Source organism: Scatophagus argus, chromosome 11 (genome assembly GCF_020382885.2).
Source record: "Scatophagus argus isolate fScaArg1 chromosome 11, fScaArg1.pri, whole genome shotgun sequence".
Taxonomy (NCBI): domain Eukaryota; kingdom Metazoa; phylum Chordata; class Actinopteri; family Scatophagidae; genus Scatophagus; species Scatophagus argus.
In genome coordinates, this window is record NC_058503.1 from 23,490,535 (window position 1) to 23,512,541 (window position 22,007).

The 22,007-nt window shown below is 45.6% G+C and overlaps 1 protein-coding gene across 4 annotated transcripts in view; it reads right to left on the reverse strand.

Moving 5' to 3' along the window:
- enox1 (ecto-NOX disulfide-thiol exchanger 1) overlaps window positions 1-22,007 on the reverse strand; it is a 64,580-nt gene that overhangs the window by 37,141 nt on the left and 5,432 nt on the right. For 3 of the 4 annotated variants that reach the window (XM_046403635.1, XM_046403639.1, XM_046403637.1), the window contains exon 2: window positions 3,217-3,255. The exons of the other annotated variant lie outside the window; for it this stretch is intronic. The gene's annotated coding sequence lies outside the window, so the exon portion shown is untranslated. The remainder of the gene's footprint in view (window positions 1-3,216; window positions 3,256-22,007) is intronic. 4 annotated transcript variants of the gene reach the window in all.

Below are 22,007 nucleotides of genomic sequence, written 5' to 3' on the forward strand. Positions count from 1 at the left end.
TTTGGAGTTGAAAATGACTGAAACAATTCGTTTAATATCAACAGCAGCTACTGATTTTCTCTCGATCGACTAATCGAGTAGAAGAAGCCAGCCTTTCACTCGTGGATCTTTCCCCGAGGTCACCATAGCGAGCTATGAAACCAGAAGGCTCTCAGTGACACTCAAAGAGCCCAAACCTGAGGTGCAGCAGCGTCCGGCGGTAAAGGCCGACCGCGTCTCCGAGTCGATTCTTCTCAACAAAGGCAGCTGCAAACACTAACATATGAATAAGAAGCCGCTTCGGTGTCTTGGCTGTGAAAGACATTTTTCCAGAGGCGAGACACATGTCGAGGAGTCCCTGACAGTTTGCTAACATGCTCGATGTTCTTCTGCATGAACACGTGGATCTGACACTGTCATCTCCTCCTGCTTCCATAAAGTATTCAACACGCCGGAGCACAGATTCAAACCCCCAGACCTCCCAGGCCAGAGAAACACGAGTCTGTCTGAAGATCAAGTGTGTCAGCCGCTGAATGTGTTCACAGCAGGAACGTGTGTGTGTGTGTGTGTGTGTGTGTGTGTGTGCTCACACATACAGGCAGGTGAGGGGAGGAGGTGGAGGAGGAGTGTTTTATATGAGGCAGAAATGTCAGAGTGTGGTGAACGTTCAGACCACAGAGGACACCTCAAGGTTGAACCACGCGGTGGTAAATTATTCAGCAGTCGGGACAAAACAAGCAGCTCCCTCCTCACTGCAGTATTTATACACACACACAGTGACCTTTACATGGTACACACTCTGTTAGCAAAGAGATGCTGCCCGGACATCAACGTCACGAGGAAGTGCTGTTCATTAATGGAACTGCTGACAATACTGCAGTACCTTTACTACAAGACGCTGATAATACTGCAGTACTACACATGTAAATACCTCTGTTTTTAGATTTATGCTTATCTTGTTGTTTATCCTATTTTTATATCTTTCACTTTCTCTCTTGGTCGGGAAAACTGCAATTGCAATGTCTGCACAAAACAGAATTTCCCCTCAGGGATAAATAAAGGAATTCTGATTCTGATGATACCTTCACAGGATGAAGCTAATAATACTTCTGTGTATTTACTGGTGATACAACATGAATACGAATACATCTGTACTGTGACTTAATATGCAGGACTTTTACTTGAAGTGGAGTATTTTTGCATGATTGTATGCTGGTGGTTCTTTTACTTCTACCCGAGCACTTCCTCCAGCCTCCCACTAACAGTAACTCCTGTGAGTTTCCATTTTAATAAACGAAAAAGCTGCCCAGCATCGATGTGTTTTTCCTCGGGGTTTATGGAGGGCAGGACAGACATGTCAGATTTTCCCTCAGCTGGATGGCAGGCAGCAGCTGGTCCAGACATGAAATCATCAACCACAGGATGAGACATGCAGAGTCTGGAGGTGAATGTTTCCAGGACTCAAGCTTTAATGAGTACACAAGGAAAAGCCCGTTTTTGACCCGATCAGCAGACTGCGGCCTCAGAGCCACAACGCTAATTTGATTCCTCAGTCACATCATGTGGTGTTCACAGGCAGCAAACACGTCATCTGATCAAATCATCCACATCCTGGTTCTTTCTGCTGCGTCCTCTTCCTGTTTAAAGCTATTTTCCACACAAGGACAGTTTGCTTCCTCCAGCTGAAGCTCATCTGGGACTGCTAGCTTTAGCCTCAGTCTGTTAGCACGAGGTGTTAAAGTGGCCATAGAGGGCACTGAAGACTGAGGACTTTCACGAGGTTCTCGCTTTCAAAACAAGTCCGCTAGAAGGATTATAAAGTCAGCCAGAACCAGATCACGAATCTGACCAGCGGCGATGGCTAAACTCTGCTGACCGTCGCCACGCTGGAAGCTGCTTTTGTTCTGACTTCTGTCTGAAATGAACAAACACAAAGAGGAAGAAATGTGGAAACGTTTGGGTGGAAGCCTGAGAGGTGATATCAGTGTGCTCATCTGACTCTGAATCCTCCACGGGTTCCTGAAGCGTCAGCCTCAGAAAAGCTGACCAAGTCGTCCGTGTTTACATACGTGTCTTCTTCTTCTTCCTGTCTGAAGGAAGAGTTTGTCTCCTCCGGTCGAATCTCACCCCCCCTAACGATTCTGTTCCTCCGTCCTGCCACAACAAGTCACCGCTGCCTTCCCCTGCACTCTCCTACAATTGTTTTTCTTATTTCTCTTTCCGTTTTTCTGCCCCTCTCTCCTTTTTCTCTCTCTTTTCTCGCCTTCCTCTCGACCAGTCACAGTGATGAAGTGGCCGGCGAGGAGCCGTCTCTGCCGGTAATCACCACGGTAACTCATGGCAGAGCTGCGGCGCCGGCAACACGCCATCCATCACCGCCTCTGCTGCTGCTGGAAACTGATACATCAAGATGTAAATTCTGGCCCTGCTGTCTCCCCGGAGGAGGACGGAAGGGGGGGACGACGGGGGAGGAGAGGAGAGGGGTCGAGGAGGGGAAGAATAATGAAGACTGGGAGAGGAGTGAGGGAGAGAAGGAGCTGAAGGAGGGTGAATGGAGGAGAGGAAAACGGAGGAGAAAAAGGAAAGAACACAAAGAGAAGAGAAGGAATAGAAGAGAAGAGAGTGGGCGGGGGAGGAAGGGAGGAAGGGAGGAAGGGGAAAAGGAAAAGTGAAGGGAGGAGAATGATGATGACGGCCATGTTAATCCACCCTAATCCAGCCTTATTACCTTCCCTCAGCCTGCCACTGTGTGCCACACACACACACACACACACACTCAGAGCACATTTCCTCTGGTGTTTGTGTCGCTGTGCAGAACTCAGACTTGCCGCCTGGTCAGCGTGTTGATTGGCTCTAACACGAGCTGCGACCATCAGGCCGAGCTGCACGCTGCTGACCAGTTACAGTCTGTGATCTGTAGCTCAGATTCAGTCCATTTAACAACGTTATTTAACATGACTTGCGTCCCACTGCAGTGGTTTTCACGTGCCTCAGTGTGTATGTATGCAGTATATTGACTTTGTGTGTGATGTTTTTACACTAACATCATGCTCTGTGTTTATTACTGCCCTGCATGCTTATAAACTAAAGTATGAATACCTTCATCTGAGGCTGTTGGCCAGACACAGAAAGATGGCAGCTGCTGATGTGATGAAACCTGCTCACGAGGACCGTCAGGGTCCACACATCAAGACCCAGAGGAACAAAAACTCAGAAGCAAACAAACATGTGACTTACTGTGGGGGTGCAGCAGCAGCAGGTCACCTCTGATGGTCCCTGTGGAGACAAAGACACCAAGTCCATCCATCTGAGAAGGTCCTGCACTCAGGCTCATGCTGCCCACATGGAGCTAATATGTGTGTGTGTGTGTGTGTGTGTGTGAGGATCTCTTCAGGTTTCAGCCATGACATCATCTCGACTCACCAGCTACACACTCGCCGCAGGAGGCGAGTCGCTAATAAAACCGTTGTATGATTTACAGCATCCTGAGGGCAAGAGCTACACACACACACACACACACATACACACAAAACACACACACACACACACACACATACACACAAAACACACACACACACACACAAACACAGACAGACATACACAAACACACACACACACATACACACAAAACACACACAAACACAGACAGACACACACACACACACACACACATACACACAAAACACACACACACACACAAACACAGACAGACACACACACACATACACACAAAACACACACACACACAAAATACACACACACACACACACAAACAGTGAGCAGCAGTTTGAGGCACCAACACAACACTTTGTTCAAAATAAAACACACGCTCAAAGCGTTTAAAGGCAGTGTGTGCTAAGCTCCGACCACACAGTCGGGTGGGGTTCAGTCAGAACCAGAATCAGGCGCACTCACTCCGTGATACAATACAGAGCGTGACATGATGTTCGAGTAATGCAATTTCCTGTCCTTTGATAAACAACTTAATTGCAAGAAAACAGCTTCAAAGACACGAAGCATTAAAAAAACTGATGGCTGGCGGTTATGAAGCAGCGTGTGAACCGAAAGTGACTAATTACTGTTCCGTGTTCAGCCAAGCGAACGGGACAGCGTGGTACTGCCAGAGCAGACCATATGGCACCGACAGTCCGGACTCCGGTGAACCGGTCCAGCTTCCCGCAGCCTCAGTCTGCACACACCCTGTATGTGTGTGGGGCTGGACTCCACAGGCCCCACAGATCCCGGACCCGGTGAACCTGTCACCGTGCCTGTCTGTCTGCTTTCAGAACACTCTGCACTCCTAAGGAAGAAACGGTGCTGAGAACCACCACACACAGAAAACAAGTGCGAAGTGATGAACTGACACCACTTACAAGAATTACCGAGAACACACCTGAACAGCAGGTGAGCTGTTAACCTTTTCTTCGTCTTTCTTCCTTCTTATTTCTTTTATTTCTGTTTGCTTGGTCCCCGATGTGTGTTGTTTTTAAATCTCCGTTTTAGCTCTCGTTCTCGCCTCAACACCACCAAACTGATTTCTTATGCAAATGACTGCATAAATCTGCATATCACTTAACGAGATCTGAGGTGATGCATGTGAGCTGTGCAGGAGGAAGTGACCTCATGAGGCTCGTATTAACGTCAAGGAAACTGCAGCACGACCTTTACTAATGTCAAACAATCACAAGAAAGATTTCTGATAACATACATGTACACATGCTGACCTGAGTACAGGTGAGGCTGACCTGAGCACAGGTGAGGCTGACCTGACGGCAGGTGAGGCTGACCTGAGTGCAGGTGAGGCTGACCTGCAGAATGTCAGCTGAACTAAGCGGTGAACAGGCCAAACGTTATACCTGCTAAATACTAACACGTTAGCACGAAGCAAACCGGCCCTCAAGCCTTCTAATGACAAACTGTCATCCACGGATCCATAAATTTAGTTGATGCTGTCTTTAAATATCTTTGAAGCAGTCAGCACTCAGTTCCTCGTGGATGATAACTTCTTGGCATGATGTGCCACTTTGAAAACATCTAATCTTGTCTCAGTTTTGATGTGTGGTGGCATCAGAGAGACAGTCTGAGCGCGTGATGTTACAGCCACGTTACGGTCCGGTCCCAGTCTTCACTGCATCCAGCAGAACGGGACGTGAACCCCACGCTTCAGAGCCCGTGGATTTAAGCTGCAGCAGACACGTAAGGCTCACGGAGCTTCAAATGAAGCCTCGTTCACAAAGCTCATTTTTCAACCTGTGATTACAGGAGGTGAAGAATTCTCCTTTATTTTGGAAGGTTTGCCTTCCAAAATAAAGCTCCAGTTCTCTGCAGAGCCTCCACATTCATCACACACAATAGCTGTTGTCTCCTGAAACAAAACACACACACTAATTGTGTGTTTCTGTGTGTGCACCCCTTTTATGGCCTCGTGCTTCGCATTGTGTTTGTGCTGATCAATCACCAGAGCAGCGAGAAGCAGGGTGAGCGGGGAGGGCCGGGCGGTGGCGCGGCGGTGGCGCGGCGACGGCAGCGGCGATGTACCTGCACCCACCTACTGGCACCATCCGTGTTCCAGAGAGCCCTCGTATAAATCACTGCTAATGACACCAGGACAAAGAGGGAGGACAGATAGCCGGCAGGGGAAGAAGCATGGACGGAGGGAGGGGGGAGAGCTGATTGGATAAAATATTCTGCTACTCAGGAAACTGCTTTCCCTGGAGTCTGTAAGCACTTCATCTGCCTGCATTCAGAGAAAGAGAAGAAGGAAGGCAGCAGTTCCTGTTTGAGACGGCGGTTCTACCTGTCTTCACTTTCTTTACTTTAACCAGGAAACACAAATCAGTGTTTCCAAGAGGGACCTGCCAAAGAGTCACAGCTCAGTAACTGACCGTCATCTTCGTTCTCCAGTAGTTCACCTTCACTTCATTATTTTCTCTGTTGTCCCACCAAAAGTGCAGCTCACCTTGTCAAAGGTCATCTCACCTGCCTGCTTCACATCACTGAGGCGTCTGACCAGACATGTATGAACGCAGACTGAATGTGAAATGACACAGCGACCGAGACGGAGACGGAGACGGCCACTGTTAAATTAAAGGTGCATTCTGTGAGAGAATGACATGAGTCTCCTGCTATCATCCGGACGTGAGAGGAATATGAATCTGAACATCCACCACTCTGTGAGACAGTGGGGACACAAACTAATCCTGATGATGTTGGTTGGAGACTAACTGGAGACAAAATTAACACAAACAGGACAGCAGAACCAATTCCCACTACAGAAAGGAGCACAGAAAATGCAATTATTGCCCGCAAAACCGTACAGGAATTTCATGTACTCATATCCTTTACTTAAAAGTAGCAGTACCACAGTGTAGAAATACTTTGTAGAAAGTGCTGAACTGTGATATACTGTCAGGCTAACAATCCTGATGTCTACAAAGTCATGTTCCTCTCACAGTAGGCGATCGTTTAAAGATGGCTGATAGCGGAGAGACTGATTACTCTGTCCTCTTACTGCTCCCATGAAACACACAAGCTCGCCTCTCCTCCACCCATCACTGGCTCCAAAAACACACACGCACAGATTCATCCACCCGCCTGCTGAGAAGCTTCACGAGACACACACATACGCACACAGAAAGATAATTGTGTTATTGATTCCCATTTATTCAGGTGGTGTATAAATAGATGAGGGCCTGACTGTCTGCTGCACAATCAAATCTGCGGAGGAAGATTACCAACGCTGACAGAATGGACAGAAGCGAACAGTGTGAGTTTACTGCTGCTGATGCTGCCAACATACCGTGAACACTTCATTCCTGAAACTTTATATTGACACACAACACAGCACTGACCACCATCATGAAGCATTTGTTCATTTAGAACATCTCATCATGATGATCCCAGCTAGAATAAGCCGATCTTTCAGCCATCCTAAGTGTGATTTACATGCACATCTATGCAGAAAATCAGACCACAGATTTTAAAACAGTCATTTAGATATATATCTCTATATACATATATATATATGTATATATAGATATATATATGTATATAGTTAGTTTTTTGTTTTTTTGTTATTTGCTGGACATAATTTGAATTAGGATGTTTTTCTCCTAATTTGTAATTGGCCCAATACTTGGGCTCTCTCTCTCTCATACACACACACACACACACACACTCCTGTATATATGCACACCTACGTATAGATATACTCTTGCTGCTGTACCTGTGTTATCCCTAGTTAATAGTTAATGTGTGTTGATAAAACTTAGATTATAATAGTGTTTATTACAAAGTGATACTTATCTGTGGATGGTTGTTGCTGGTTAATAAATCCTGTTATAGTTTAACCTGTCGTTGTCTGTGGTTATTGTGTATGTACTTGTAATACCAGCTGAATTCATGACAGTCGGTGCTCGGAATCATCCTTCACAATTTTAAGAGACTGTTTTCCTATTAATTAATTTGGCTATTGGTCCCTGGTGACAGGGTGGTGCCCCGATATTTATGTGTATAAAGCATACACTGATTTTTGCTTCAGTGATTATTCCCCATAATCATTGACTCTTTTGCCAATAACCAAATTGCCCCTACTAGTGCACAACAACAGTGAGCGTTAAAGTGGACAATCCTACTCCCACCTGCACTACATGTAAATACTGTACTGTACATTTTTATTGTTGTTTTGTTTTTTTTATTAGGTTTCTATTTTATTGTATTTAAAATGACTCATCTTACTTACAAAGACAATTCCACTGCACATTGCACTGTGTATGATTGTGTGTGTGACAATTAAAACTATCTTGAAATCTTATTTCATATGTTTTGTTCATTTAGAACAAGCTTTCATCATGACCCCAGTAAGTATCTGATCTTTCAACCAGCATGACTTTAGTCTTTAGTTACATCCACATTTATGAAAATCAGAAGACAGATGTTAAACCAGAAATGTGATTTATATATATATATATATATTTGTTTGTTTGTTTATTTGTTTTTACTTGATTCTAATTTTGATTGAATGATTTGAATTATTTTTTTCTCCTAATTTAAAGAGATGGGAAGAAACCGAAGCACTCGGAGAAAACCCCACAGAGGAACACAGTGAGCACATGCGTGCTCATCACAGCAAGAAGGTGAAGGCCTGGAATTGATCCGCCACCTCCATGCTGCGAGGCCACAGCGTTCTGAGGCATCTGTGCTCCTCTGAAACCTGAAGTCCTGCATCGTGTCCATGTTGAACAGTCGGTGCTACCAGCCCCATGAGGCTGGCAACACAGAGTGTTCAGTTGGACATGAGGCGGGACCTCTGCTCTCAATAGACGTTTCTCACAGCAGACATTTTAACTCATCATAGCAGGAGCCAGCATGCACAATACCAGCACCCTGCAAATGACTCACCCAAGTGGAAGAAAATTTTCAAAATGTCTGCTGTGAAAAAGGTCTGGCCGATTTGGACTTACAATAGCAGGATCCATGGCAGAGCCATGGTGAAATTAAAGCACTTCAAGAACTTTTTAATGCCGCTCTTGTTCTTTGGTCTCAGATGTTTTTTCAGTCCCTCGGTTATGTCTTTGAAAAGATCTTCATTCTCTATCAGCAGGTTCAGTCGGAGCGTGCCTGTGTCACCCATCTTCTTTTTCAAGTCTTTCTTCACTGCCTTGGCAACCTTTACGATGTGACGGCCACTTGTCTTGACAGTAATGTCAGAGCCTGCGACCTCTGCCAAGAGCATCTCTTTGAGTGTCCTGATGATTTTGTTGGTTTCATCTACAGACACATGAATCCAGTCATCCTTTAGAATCTGGATAACCAGCCCTGTCACCATCATATGGCACAGTTTTTCCCGCTCTTCATCAGCTTCATCAATGATAATTGGTTCATCAGTGACAGAAGCGGCTTCTTTAATATCGACAGCTGGTACGTCAGTGACAGAAGGAGCTTCTTCAACACCGACAGCTGGTACGTCAGTGACAGAAGGAGCTTCTTCAACACCGACAGCTTCGATAGCGGTAGAAGTTGGTGTTTGTTTGACCACAGATGTTATTGTGTCATTTTCCTTTTCTGAGGGTCCCTCTGTAATTGCTGGAAGATCTGCCACCTGTTTCCTAATTATCCTCAGAGTTGTCCTCCTCTTTGCCTCTTGCTCTCGTGTCTTCTGGTTGATCCAGTTCCACATTAGCTTCATAAACATGTCCACTTCTACCCGAATCTCATCAAGAAACTTCATTTTGTGCCGTCTTGGTCGGAGGTGGTGGTACACCATAGCAACCAGCCGATCACTGATTTCGTTCTGGCTGTTGGAGGTGTCTGCTTTCTCCTTTATTGTCTCCTCCTCTTCCACTGATGGCATCATGTCTTGCACCAGCTCTGCCCCCACGTCAAGTATCTGCTGCAATGACGTTGATTCTTCAGCTGTGCAGCAGTTAAAATTCCTCTTCAGGTTGACCATGAGTCCAGCAATGGACTCCTTGGCATATCTAAGAGTGAACAGGACCTTTATTTTATTTCCCACCTTTCTCCAGCAGGATGTTTTGGTCTCTGGTTCAGACTCTCTCTCTGACTCCAGCATTGCCATTATGTCCTTTATAATCTCAGACGCCGCCTCGCTTGTATCCTGGGAGGTGCTGGACACGAGCTGCTTGTATTCGACTTCTGAGATGTCATCTTTGTTAATGACACTCAGATCACTCGCCTGTTCCTCCAGGATGTTCTGGATGGTTTCTGTAACAGCAGAGATTATGCTTTCCCTTGAAGAAGCTCTCTCTGCTCCACCCAGAGGAGTAATAACATCCTCCGTATTTTTTGATGCAGATTCACTATGAATCACTTCACAGATGCCCCCGCACGTCACCTTAGCCATAAAGCGTCTCAGGATCTTCAGCACGTGTTTGACGATGGTCTGAAGTCTGTGTGTGGAGGTCTGGGAGGACGACTCGCTTCCCTCGCTGCTGCCTTCGCTGCTGTTGGACAGCTGGGAGTTTACCCGCTCGGCTACTTCTTTGGCCACCAGCTGTGTCACTTCATCTGAGCTCTGGCAACAGATGTCCTCTGTGACACCCATCGCCTCACCCAAAGTCTGTGAAATGGTGTCGCCCAGACACTCGAGGACCTGCTGCTCGGTTACGGTGATGCTCCTCTGGGATCCATCGGAGCTTTTGCTTGATTTGGGAGGACTTTGTGTCAAGTCGCTCCCCTCTGACACTTCTTGGATTTGTTGCAGTGCCTTAACGATGTTTCTGGATACAATATCAATGATATCCACGCACATGTCTGTGATGATGTTTTTTATACCCCTGCCAGCTGAACCTGATTCCAGTTTGATCCACTGTGCTGTCGTTATCTTGTCCAGGAACATCTGGACAAGCGGGCAAAGAGCCTCCTTTGTGGTCAGTGGAAGGGCCTGATTCATCTTCTCTTCTCCGTTTGAAAAACTCATTCTATGGGTTGTTTGTTGCTTTGTATTTGCTGTGATTGTGCTGCGAACGTGCAAACGTGTTCTGAAAACTCGGAACTGAACTGAACAGAATTTACGTCCTATTTATAATGAAGAGATCAAGTGTGCATCAAAGGAATTTACCTTTGATCCTTTGATGATGTCATGTCTTGCCTATAGAATGAGAACCCACTTTGTAGGAAAGAAAAAGGACCAATCAGGAATTCCCACCCCAAAACAATGATTGACCAATAGCAGCTTAGCAACAGTAACTAAGCAGTGCCAAACACTTTTTTTCTCTGCCCCGCCCCCCCTCCACGTTAGCTGATGGGACATGGGCCAAACCAAAAACTCAAAATGAATGTTTAATCAAGCAAACTTTTCCCAAAAATGGTTTCTGACATTTTAGGTCATTCCTATCACTCGGAATTCAGTTATGTCTGATCATCATTTAATAACTTTTGATTTTCTTTTAGCCGATTGCACAGAACCGAGCAGAAGCACTCTCACTAGATGTCTGTCTGATAATGCCATAGCCAAATTTAAGGAAGCAGTTCCGTCGATTCTTAGTACAATACCCAGGCTCAGCGTGTCAGGGGACTCATGCACTACCCCTAGTTGCCATGACATTGATAACTTTGTTGATAGCATTGCAGGCTCATTGCACAGCACGCTCAACCTAATTGCGCCTCTGTCTAAAAAGAATAGAACTAGAAGAAGCTCTGCTCCGTGGTACACCCAGGAAACACACGAGTTAAAGCAAAGATCACGACACATAGAGAAGAAATGGCATTCAACAAAAAAGGATGAATTCTATCAGGCCTGGCAAGATAGTCTAAAAACATACAAGGCAGCACTCCGTACAGCCAGAGCCAGTTATAACTCATCACTCATAGAAGAAAATAAGAACTGCCCCAGGTTTCTATTCAGCACTGTAGCCAGGCTGACCCAGAGTCATAACTCTATTGAGCAATCCATTCCTCCACATCTCAGCAGCAAGGATTTCATGAACTACTTTAATGAAAAAATTGTAACCATTAAAGATAACGTTCAATACCTCCTAGCATCACCTACCACAAATTTGTCCGTGAATGCAGCCGCATTAGAGATAACCACTAGGTCAGATACGTACCTGGACTCATTTCTTCCTATCAACCATCAACAATTGGTTTCTATCGTTTCCTCTTCTAAATCCACAACTTGTCTCCTAGATCCTATTCCTACTGGGCTACTTAAGGAAGAGAACAAAGTCTAACCGGAGTCAAATTCCTTGTTTGTACACACAAACTTGGCCAATAAAGCTGATTCTGATTCTGATTCTGAAGTGTTCCCTTTACTTGGCACCTCCTTACTAGACATTATTAGTTTGTCCCTGACATCAGGCTATGTCCCACAGACTTTTAAAGTTGCTGTAATCAAACCCCTGCTAAAAAAACCCCACTCTTGATCCAGGAGTTTTAGCAAAAGTAACCAGCGACCTGTTAATGGCCTCTGACCAGTGCTGTGTTTCAGTACTTGTCCTTCTGGACCTCAGTGCTGCATTTGAAACTGTTGATCACCAGATTCTTTTACAGAGACTAGAAAATCAAATTGGTATAAACGGAACTGCTTTAAGCTGGTCCAAGTCCTATCTATCAGACAGACATCACTTTGTACATGTCCATGCACACTAAGGTTAGCCATGGTGTTCCACAAGGTTCTGCGTTTGGCCCGATCCTATTCACAATCTGTATGCTTCCACTAGGCAATGTGATCAGAAAGCACTCTAGAAATTTGTCACGCTGATGACACTCAACTGTATTTATCAATGAAGCCAGATGAAAGCAATCAGCTGCTAACACAACTGCAATTCTGTGTTGCAGATATTAAGTCCTGGATGACCCACAACTTTCTTCCGTTGAACTCAGACAAAATTGAGGTTCTACTAGTTGGTCCAAAACACCTTAGACAATCTTTAGCTAATGATATGGCCTTTCATAACGGACTAGCTCCTGCCTCTAGCACCACTGTAAAGAACCTGGGTGTTAGCTTTGATCGGGACTTGTCTTTTAACATGCACATAAAGCAAATCTCGAGGACTGCATACTTCCACCTTTGTAACATTGCAAAAATCAGGCATGTCCTTTCCTTAGATGCTGCTGAGAAGCTCATTCATGCTTTTGTTACCTCTAGGCTGGATTACTGTAACTCTCTTTTGTCAGGATGCCCTAAAAAGTCCCTCAGGACTCAGCAGCTCATTCAGAACTCTGCAGCTCATGTCCTGACTCAGACTAAGAGGCGTGACCACATTTCACCTGTGCTGGCCTCTCTACATTGGCTTCCAGTAAAATTCAGAGTAGCATTTAAGATCCTAACCTACAAAGCTGTGCATGGTGTGGCACCATCATATATCACTGATCTCACTGAACCATATCAGCCCTCTATGGTGCTATGTTCCTTAGATTCAGACTTACTGGTAATACCACGAATGTCCAAATGTAAATATGGAGCCTATAGTTAGACCAACCTCTAGTTATGCTGCCATAGGTTTAAATAGCTGGGGGAGATCCTTAGACACTGAGTTTTCAGAGCAGGAGAACTCACTCAATCATCATGTCCCATCACCGTTACAGCACTAACTCACCCTCTCCCCCGGAGCTCTAGTGCTCCATCTTTCCTTAGCACTTCCGGAGCATGTTGCTGGATCCAGAATCCTGAGGCCTGGTACTTACCGTACCAGGTATCTTACCGTAACTAAGCAGTGCCAAACATTTTTTTCTCTGCCCCTCCCCCATCCATGTCCCACTGCTTAGTTACGGTTGCTAAGCTGCTATTGGTCAATCATTGTTTGGGGGTTCAACATGGACACGATGCAGGACTTCAGGTTTCAGAGGAGCACAGATGCCTCAGAACGCTGTGGCCTCGCAGCATGGAGGTGGCGGATCAATTCCAGGCCTTCACCTTCTTGCTGTGATGAGCACACATGTGCTCACTGTGTTCCTCTGTGGGGTTTTCTCCGAGTGCTTCGGTTTCACATTCTTTAAATTAGGAGAAAAAAAATCCTAATTCAAATCATTCAATCAAAATTAGAATCAAGCAAAAACAAACAAACAAACACACACACACACACACACACACACACACACACACATATATATATATATATATTTCTGTTTTAAAATCTGTCTTCTGATTTTCTGCATAGATGTTTGCAATAAATTCCATGATATTATTTTGTCGATATAAGTCTTAAACTTTAAAATTGATTTCAAGGAAATAAAAGCATTTTCATCCGGGGCTCCTATTCTGTGGTACTGAAACAGTACATGCAGGTACTGCAACAATCCTTTACTTCTCTGTGCTCAAAAAACAAACAGAGGCGTTTGTATAGTTCGTGAGGTTTCCGTATTTTATTTATGAGCTGTGGGATGAACAAGTGGATTCCTCTACAGTTTGGTGTGAATCCAACGCAGTCTCTCTCCAAAACCGGTATCAGCCTTTTCATCTAAGTTAAAGCAAACAGTGTTTCTGTATTTACACATGTGAAGAGCTGTCACACCCACTTCTCCCAGCACAGACGAGCTGTGGAGGAGGACTGCGTCTCAGGTACGCAGCCTGCTCATAAATCATTTGTCAAATTAGAGGCCGTCAGCGGCAGAATGTGTTGCTGCCGCCTCGTGAGGAGTCATGTTCACCGCTGAACGCAGCAATGACTTTCATCATGTCCAATTACAGCACATTCTTACATGCCCACACACACAAATCATATGGACAAGTATAGAAAAATATCACCTTTTCATGTTGGACTCAAATTGATTTCTGAAATAAGCCATCATGCACTTATTACCGTCTGTGAGACACAGCTGATTATCCCTGTGTGCTGAAATGGAAATATTCCTGAAAGAGAACAAAGAGATTTCACAGCATCACCACCACCCCCTCACACACACACACACACACACACACACACACACACACACACCATGGAGACGTACACAGGCAGGATTCCCATAGGACGTCCACGGAGCCTCCCTCCAATAAAGAGGATTATAGATTTTGCCCTGTGCAGCCGAGTGTTTCCAATGAAATAACGGCCTCCTCCTGCACAAGTCATTAAAATTTAAACCATCCCCCCTTTAGCTGAATATCACTGTACTGCTCTGCATGCATCAGAGTGTGTACTACACTCTGTGTGTATGCGTGAGAGTGTGTGTGACATCTACATGCAAGGGTGTGAGAAAATTAGAAAGGAAGATAAGAGGAAGTGTGAGTGAAGATGCATTTCTATCCTCTGCAGCCCTGCAGGCTCAGTGGCTGCTCAAGGATTTCTCTCACACACACACACACACACGCACACACACAGAAAATGGGAAGGAGGCGGCAGTGAGATGAATGTTAAATTTAAATTCTTCTCCAAGCTGATGGTGTAGACGGGAAATGCATGATGTTGAGGCAGCACCTCGACAAGAGGGGGACAGTGCAGCACAGAGGAGCTCCAGAAGACGTTTTATATGAGCTGAGAAGCTGAGATTTAAACATTTTTAAAGTAAGGTTTGAAAGCTGGACAGTAAACATGTGATGTTTGCCCAAAGGAACTGAGGTTACTGTCAGAGGAGAGGCTGGAAGCAGAGGTTTTAGTTTTTCTGTGTGCCTTCACTGCTTACTGGAGCAGCTGAACCCGTCAAATGACTAATCGATTAACTGGCTAATGCTTGCAGTTCCAATGTGACTGTCTGTAATTCATCCTCAGAGTTTCTCGATATATCTTTAATGAACTTAAATCTGCTCCTTCAGCTTTGTGTGCCATGATGCCGCTTGAAAAGAGGAAAAAGGTGGCGATAACTCGATTTACACACAGACACACTGTCAAAGAGGTACTGAGTGACAGCCTGCGTGGCATGAAAACGGCGTTAACTCTAATGTGAAGCCTGCACAAATGCTGGAAGTACAAACATCGGAGACAGAGAGAGGTAATGTGTTTGTAATGTGTTTCCATAACACGAGGCAGACAGACTCACAGTACAGACGTTTGTGAGATGTAATATGAGCTGCCTGTCTGTCTGTCCGCCCGTCTGTCTGCGGTGCATCAGTAGAGTTTTTCTTCCCGCTTCAGGATGCCTCCTCCAGCAGAGTGGAGATCCAGAAACTGCAGGAAACTCACTGAACTTCTGGAAAGTCACCAGTGGATATAAATAGAGAAGGTGAAGAAAGCGTGGAGCGAACGCCGGCCGAGAAACCAGACTGCGAGGTGTTGGAAAAGTGGGAGAGAGTCCGACCAGCTAAACTCTGTGTGTGTGGGTTCCGGTCTGTAATTAATGGTTGCCACGGTGACAGTAACAGCTGAATGACTCTTAGATTAGACAGTTAGTAATGAGGATTAAGCCGAGAGCCACGGCTCAAACGCTCTCATTCCATTCGGACCCTGGCATCACAAAGAAAAACTTTGAGTACTTCTTTCATGATATGTTTGATGTTTTGCTGTGTGACAGCCTCACATCAGCACAGTTTGTCTCCATGTGATGTTTAAATACAGCTGTGTTGCTTTAAATAAAACTCTTTGCTTTTACTGATTATTCGGGTTCAATGGAGAGCAGTGCTGTTTACTCAAAATCACCCTCAAATAAATTCTTCCAGTGTCTTCTTACTGTCTTCTCAGTGGAAAAATCTCAGCAGTTTCTGGGGCACAACTTATAATAAGACCTTAAAATGACTGACTGGCCTTGAAAGTATTGGATTTCTCTCGAGGTTCCAGCAGCCAGACGGCCTCTGGCTCTCGCTGCATCCGCGGATCAACACTTCACATCCTGAGGAAAACCCTGGACGCAGCTCTGTGTTGGTTTAGCTGCAGTTTGAAAAGGACTCGACCAGCGGTTCTCATTTTGACAAATTTGCAACTTAAACAGGAGACTGCTGCTATTTATTAACATATTTCGTGTTTAAACAATTTTTTGCCTTTACAGCTGTTTCAGATTTCTCCGATTTTACTCAGTGCTGGAAGCCATCAGCCTTTAGCTCGATGCAGACTGATTTACTGACGCTCCTGCTTTAACCACATCAAATGTTCATTTTTGTGGAGCTTAAAATCCGTCTACCGGTGGGAGTGTTTCATTAAAGCTGTTAATGTACACTGAGGTATGATTATTGTTGTGTGTTATTTAGTTTAGTTAGTGACGCAGACCATTAAAGCCTTTCAGCTGCTCTGAGGGCTGCGCCGTGGTCCGGTCCGGATCTTAAGCCCTGTGTTATTTAATTCGAGCACAGAGGACCATCGATCAGGCCAATTAGGAAACTTAGTGAAGTGACACACATGAGCTGGTCCTCTCCTGTTGCTAAGCAACCCCATAACTCAAAGACTTGTGGGATGAGGTGAGCGCCTCCATGAGAACTCCATATTCCTCTGTTGCAGGTTTGCAATCATAAATTCTGTTTTCTCCTGCAAGATAAAAGTTCAGTGAGGAGGAACATCTGCTGCAGGTGTCAGGTGGTCCCAGTCATTTGAAGATATTTGCTCACCCACGTCTTAGATAAACACACAGGTCCGTGTCTCAGAAAATTACCTTCATCTGCAGCTAATAAAACCAAAAACTAAAACTGATGGAAGTGAAAACACAGACTCGTAAGCATCGTGAGGAAACGTTAACTTTCAAATCTAACGAGGCAGTGAGCTCGAACACATCAGTCGCATCTCCACTGAGAACATTCATTTTTCATTAGCTAACCAAACTGCGACTGCAGCTCACCTGACTTTGTCTTTCCTGCACTCATGAAACGCAGGTGGTGTGAAACGACACCTGACGTGTGCGTAGCGGTGTGACATTCACACGCCATCACGCTGAATCTAACAATCATTCACACATTTAAAAAATAAAACTAACAAACAGCAGTGAAACCAGATTATCACACACTGAGAAACTGAAAATAAAATGCATCACACTTTTACTCTGCAGCCAAATATCTTCCTGAGTGTTGTGTGTGTGTGTGTGTGTGTGTGTGTGTGTGTGTGTGTCGCTGCAGCTAAACAAATCTGTGGATTTTACCAGCTGCACTCTGACTGCTGTCGAATAAAGAGATGCCACTGGAGCGACCTGCATTAGAAGGAAGATGTCAGCGTGTGGCTTCGACATGCTCTACATACCACAGAGAGACTCCAAACACAAGGGAAGAAAAGATGTGGCCTACTTAACCTTTGTGTTCTCTCCCTGCATCCCCTCCAGCCACTTTCCTCCTCAGCTTTAAAGGTTGAGAGATGAGCTCTGACTTCCTGTTCAGTGCAAAACAACTCGAATACAAACATTCATTTTTAACGTGCTGAGAAAACAGAGCCAGGACTGTTCCAGGTTTTTAAATATCTACCTCCCGTGTCTGAACACAAGCAAACACTTTTCATTAATGTCATCAAAACAAAATGCTGCACTTTCCAGGATGAGCTTCTGAACAACAAAACCTGCTGCATGGTGATAATCGACTAATCACCACTTGATAAGCACAGGAACTCAAATCTCTACATCTGTGACTGGGACTGAAGTGCGGCAGAGAGCCAATCGAAAATCTGACAAACGCCACGATCCCTGGGATCCCTGGGATCCCTGGGAGGAGCCTGTGACTCTGCAGCCACCAGGCCAGCTGGCAGACAGCTGCATTGTGGGAGGTGTAGTGTGGGGTGGCTGCAGGGGACAGGAGGATGTCCAGCAGCATTCATCAGTGGAAGCATCAGAGCAGAAGATGCTGTCGGCAGCCATTACCGTCATACACACACACTCACATTATCAATGTGTAAACACATCATCTGCAGCGCCTCCATTTCAGCCCACAGTCCAGACTAAAACTGCACAGAGCTTCACCATAACGTCCTCCGGTGAGCAAACCTGAAAACCTTCTGCTGCTCAGTGACCATCAGGAGCTGTGAGACAGCAAAGTCAACAAAACAAACTGACGTACATCGAACTTTGCCTTCCTGATTGTCCCCCAGCTTCATGACTGTCTCAGGGCCACCTGATTTAAAGAAACATGGCAGCTGAGTCTCTGATTTTGCTTTAGATAGCAGAAGAACCACAAGACTGGACGGCGAGAACTTTATGTATGAAAACCAAAAGGAGTTGAAACGTTCCCTCACACTGTTCTTATGAATTTGGTTCTTGATACTTGACAGCAGCTTCAAGAACTTCATAAAGCCTTCAGAGTAACTCCTGAGGCTGTCTTTGGGTCGATGGTTTGATCCTCCCCGTTTCACACCTCTGTGTTGCATCACAGCGTGGTTGGTATCAGAGGGCGGGAGTCGGAGGAAATGAGGGCTGCTGCCGTGTGTTCATTAGGACAGAGCAGCAGAGACAGAGGACGTACGTTTCTCAGTAACCGAGGGTTTTGGCAGGCTGCACACAGCTTGTTCCCTCTATTGTTCCCCCTGTTGGACGGTGTAATGATCCGTCTTCTTTGTCCACAGCAGTCTGCTCTCTAATAAAAGCTCATTCCTCACTGTCCCCGACTGTCCCCTGGCTGCCATACTGATGCTGCTGCTGCTGGAGGCTGTGGGCCCTCGTGTGCGGCAGAGAGATGTGAGGAAAAGACGCCGTGTGACAGGTGTACGCAGGTGTTCCAACAACAACAACAGGAAGTGAGTCACTGTGGTTCAGCTGACCGCCTGCCATCACAGCAGCGACCCACCGCTCATGGATGAGACTTAACTTTACCACAGTGGTTCTCTTAAGGTTCCCAAGCAATTCTGGTTGGGAATCACTTACAGGTTCTGTAACCATCAGAAAACCTTTGTTAATAAAGACGCCAGCAGCTGATAGGTGATCTGCAGACAACTTCCTGTTACTTACACACCTTTGATTTGTGCTGTTACATCATTTATTGATGCTAAAATCAACACTGTTGTTAATAATACGCGGCTCAGTGTGACGGATCTCGTTAGCTGACAGAGATACCATTAGCAAGCTAACCTCAGCCAGCTCGCTGTAACGGAGCTAAGCAGCATGGAAAGCTGACAAGGTGTCCATTAGCCTGAGCCGCAGGGGCTGCCGGCGTTGGCTGACGTCAGCGGACTCCAGTTAACCTGTGCTGCACGCCGAGTGGAGGACAGGCGGCACACACCACCGTCACATCCTAAGGAGTTTCCTGGAAAAATCGACCCAAATACTTCACATAGGAATCAGTTTCACGTTTCTCTGTGCTCACCTTCATTATTCACACAGCTAGCCATGATGTGGAAACGTGTAGCCTGCAGGTCACAGACACCACAACGCGTTTCCTGAATGACGGAAAACAACGTGTCAGACTCGTATCAGATGGTGTTAATCTGGAGGGGCTCTGACCACCTCTCCACCAACTTCCACCACTCAATCACTCTCTCTCTCTCACACACACACACACACACACACACACACAGTGTATCTGCATAACACTGCTACATGTAAAAGCTCTCCACTGAATAGAAATGGATGTGATGTGTTGTTCTGCCGCAATGAATCTCACACAGCTACACATCCTGACCTCAATTTAACCCTGAAGAGGAGAGACTGGTGTGTGTGTGTGTGTGTGTGTGTGTGTGGTGATTGGGGGGAGGGTGTGTGAAAAGGAAGTCAAGTCATTCTTCTTCAGCCAGCTTAATGGGAAGAGCAAGAGCCTGCTGCTTATCTACCACACCTCTGTTAAACCCTCACACACACACATTTAGCCTTTTTGGCATTTAGACAAATGATTCATATATTCAGCTCTGAGCGGTCGGTGGTTGTGAGGTCGCTCGTCCCTTGTTGATGGCTTTCGGACGAATCAGCAGCAGAGCCTGTCGGTGAGAGAAACTTCACAAGCAAATGACTAAAGCCAATCGTTACAATCTAGGAATATTTCCATAACATCTGGAACGAAGCAACTGAAGCCCAACTGAAACCACAGTCCACTGAATACAGACCAGCGCCACCTGCTGGTGTGGAAAATCATTTCCTCTCACGCAAGTGCAGAACGCATGCGCTAGCTGGTCGATGGCCGTCGTCGCCTGGACGTGAGGCGACACAACAGCCAGCCTTCATTATCACCGGTTGTGTGACACGGGGTTGGTGGGTCGGGGTGACTGGGCATGTGCAACCCAGTCTTTCAGCGGCACAGTAGCATCACGACGGCCTGCACACATGGAAGCAGCACTTGAGGCTAAAGACCTGAAGACAGAGCTGTAAAACACACTGGAGCTGGTTCCTCCAAGTCATTCGGACCGGAAACTGGGACCAGTCCAGAGTCTGGCTCTCGGCACCATCTTTAAGGAGTCCACTTCCAACACGAGGGGGATATTAAATGGTGATTTGGGGTGACAGACCACAGTCTAATTACTGGACCAGAACGTCTGGCCCAGCATAACACTGGAAAGAAAAGGAGGAAAATGGGTTCACTGGAAGAAAAAGCATCACTTCACTTCCAGAGGATGACGTGCTTCATTTGAAACTGTTCTCCTCATGGAGCTCCAAGAGCCACACAAATACCACATAACACTTAAAGACTGAATATCCATCCAATGCAGCCCAGGAGGACGAGGTTTTCACACCTCCCCGAGGACATCTAATGCATCCGTCTGCCTCGTCTTTCCAGCGTCCACAGGAGACGCTCAGGCAGGAAGTATGCAGATCTAAAGTACTAATACAACAACATACAAATACAGAGACACAACTACACAGTGACGGTTATAGGTACAGCATATCATCGTGGTTTGGATGTAAAAGTGAAACTACAGAAATGAATTATCTTTGGGTTTCCAGGAATAGTGAAAAGCATTTTTCAATATTTTATTCAGCTTAATTTATTAATGGGGAGAATAATTTAATTGATAATGATGACAATAACGATTAGTTTACAATACAATCATTTATAGACTGAGTGTTTCTCAGCCTCTCACACAGACAGGAAGTAAATTCCATTTCCTGCTGCTCTCCTTTGCAGTCTTCAGCATTAACCAGATTTACTTGATGTGGAGCCAGAAAAAGACCCCACATCACTGCACGCGCACACACACACACACACACACGCACACACACACACACACAGGCCATTGTGTGAATTAGAAAGCACTTCGGTCACAGCAGCTCTTCCCCCTCCGGCTGCTTCCTCCATCACACTGATGGGAGAGCCTCCTTTGATGTGCTGCCACTCCATGAACTGCCTGTGTGTGTGTGTGTGTGTGTGTGTGTGTGTGTGTGTGTTCATGCTTTTATTCGTGTGTGTGATACAGTGCTGAAAGGATTGGTCCACCAACACAGAACTTAATTTTGATAATCGCGCTTTTATCAAACAAAAATGATTCACAGCTTCTCGAAAGCACAGTTTGTGTTTTCCTTCAATTTGCATCACTGGGAATTCAACTAATCGCTGCTGATTGAGCCGTCAACGTCTAATCGATTAAACAGCAACTACTTTGATGACTGATGATGCATTTGAAGTCCTCGTTCATGGTTCTGGGTTCTTAAATGTAAGGATCGGCTGCCTTTTGTCGGTTTTAAATCACAGTGAACTGAAAGTCTTTGTGACATTTGAAGACGTCACCTGATGGACACTCAGCACCGTGGAAATAACGCCATGACAGACACAATCAACCTGGCGTTTTATTGGTGATAACGTTGTATGTGAAGCT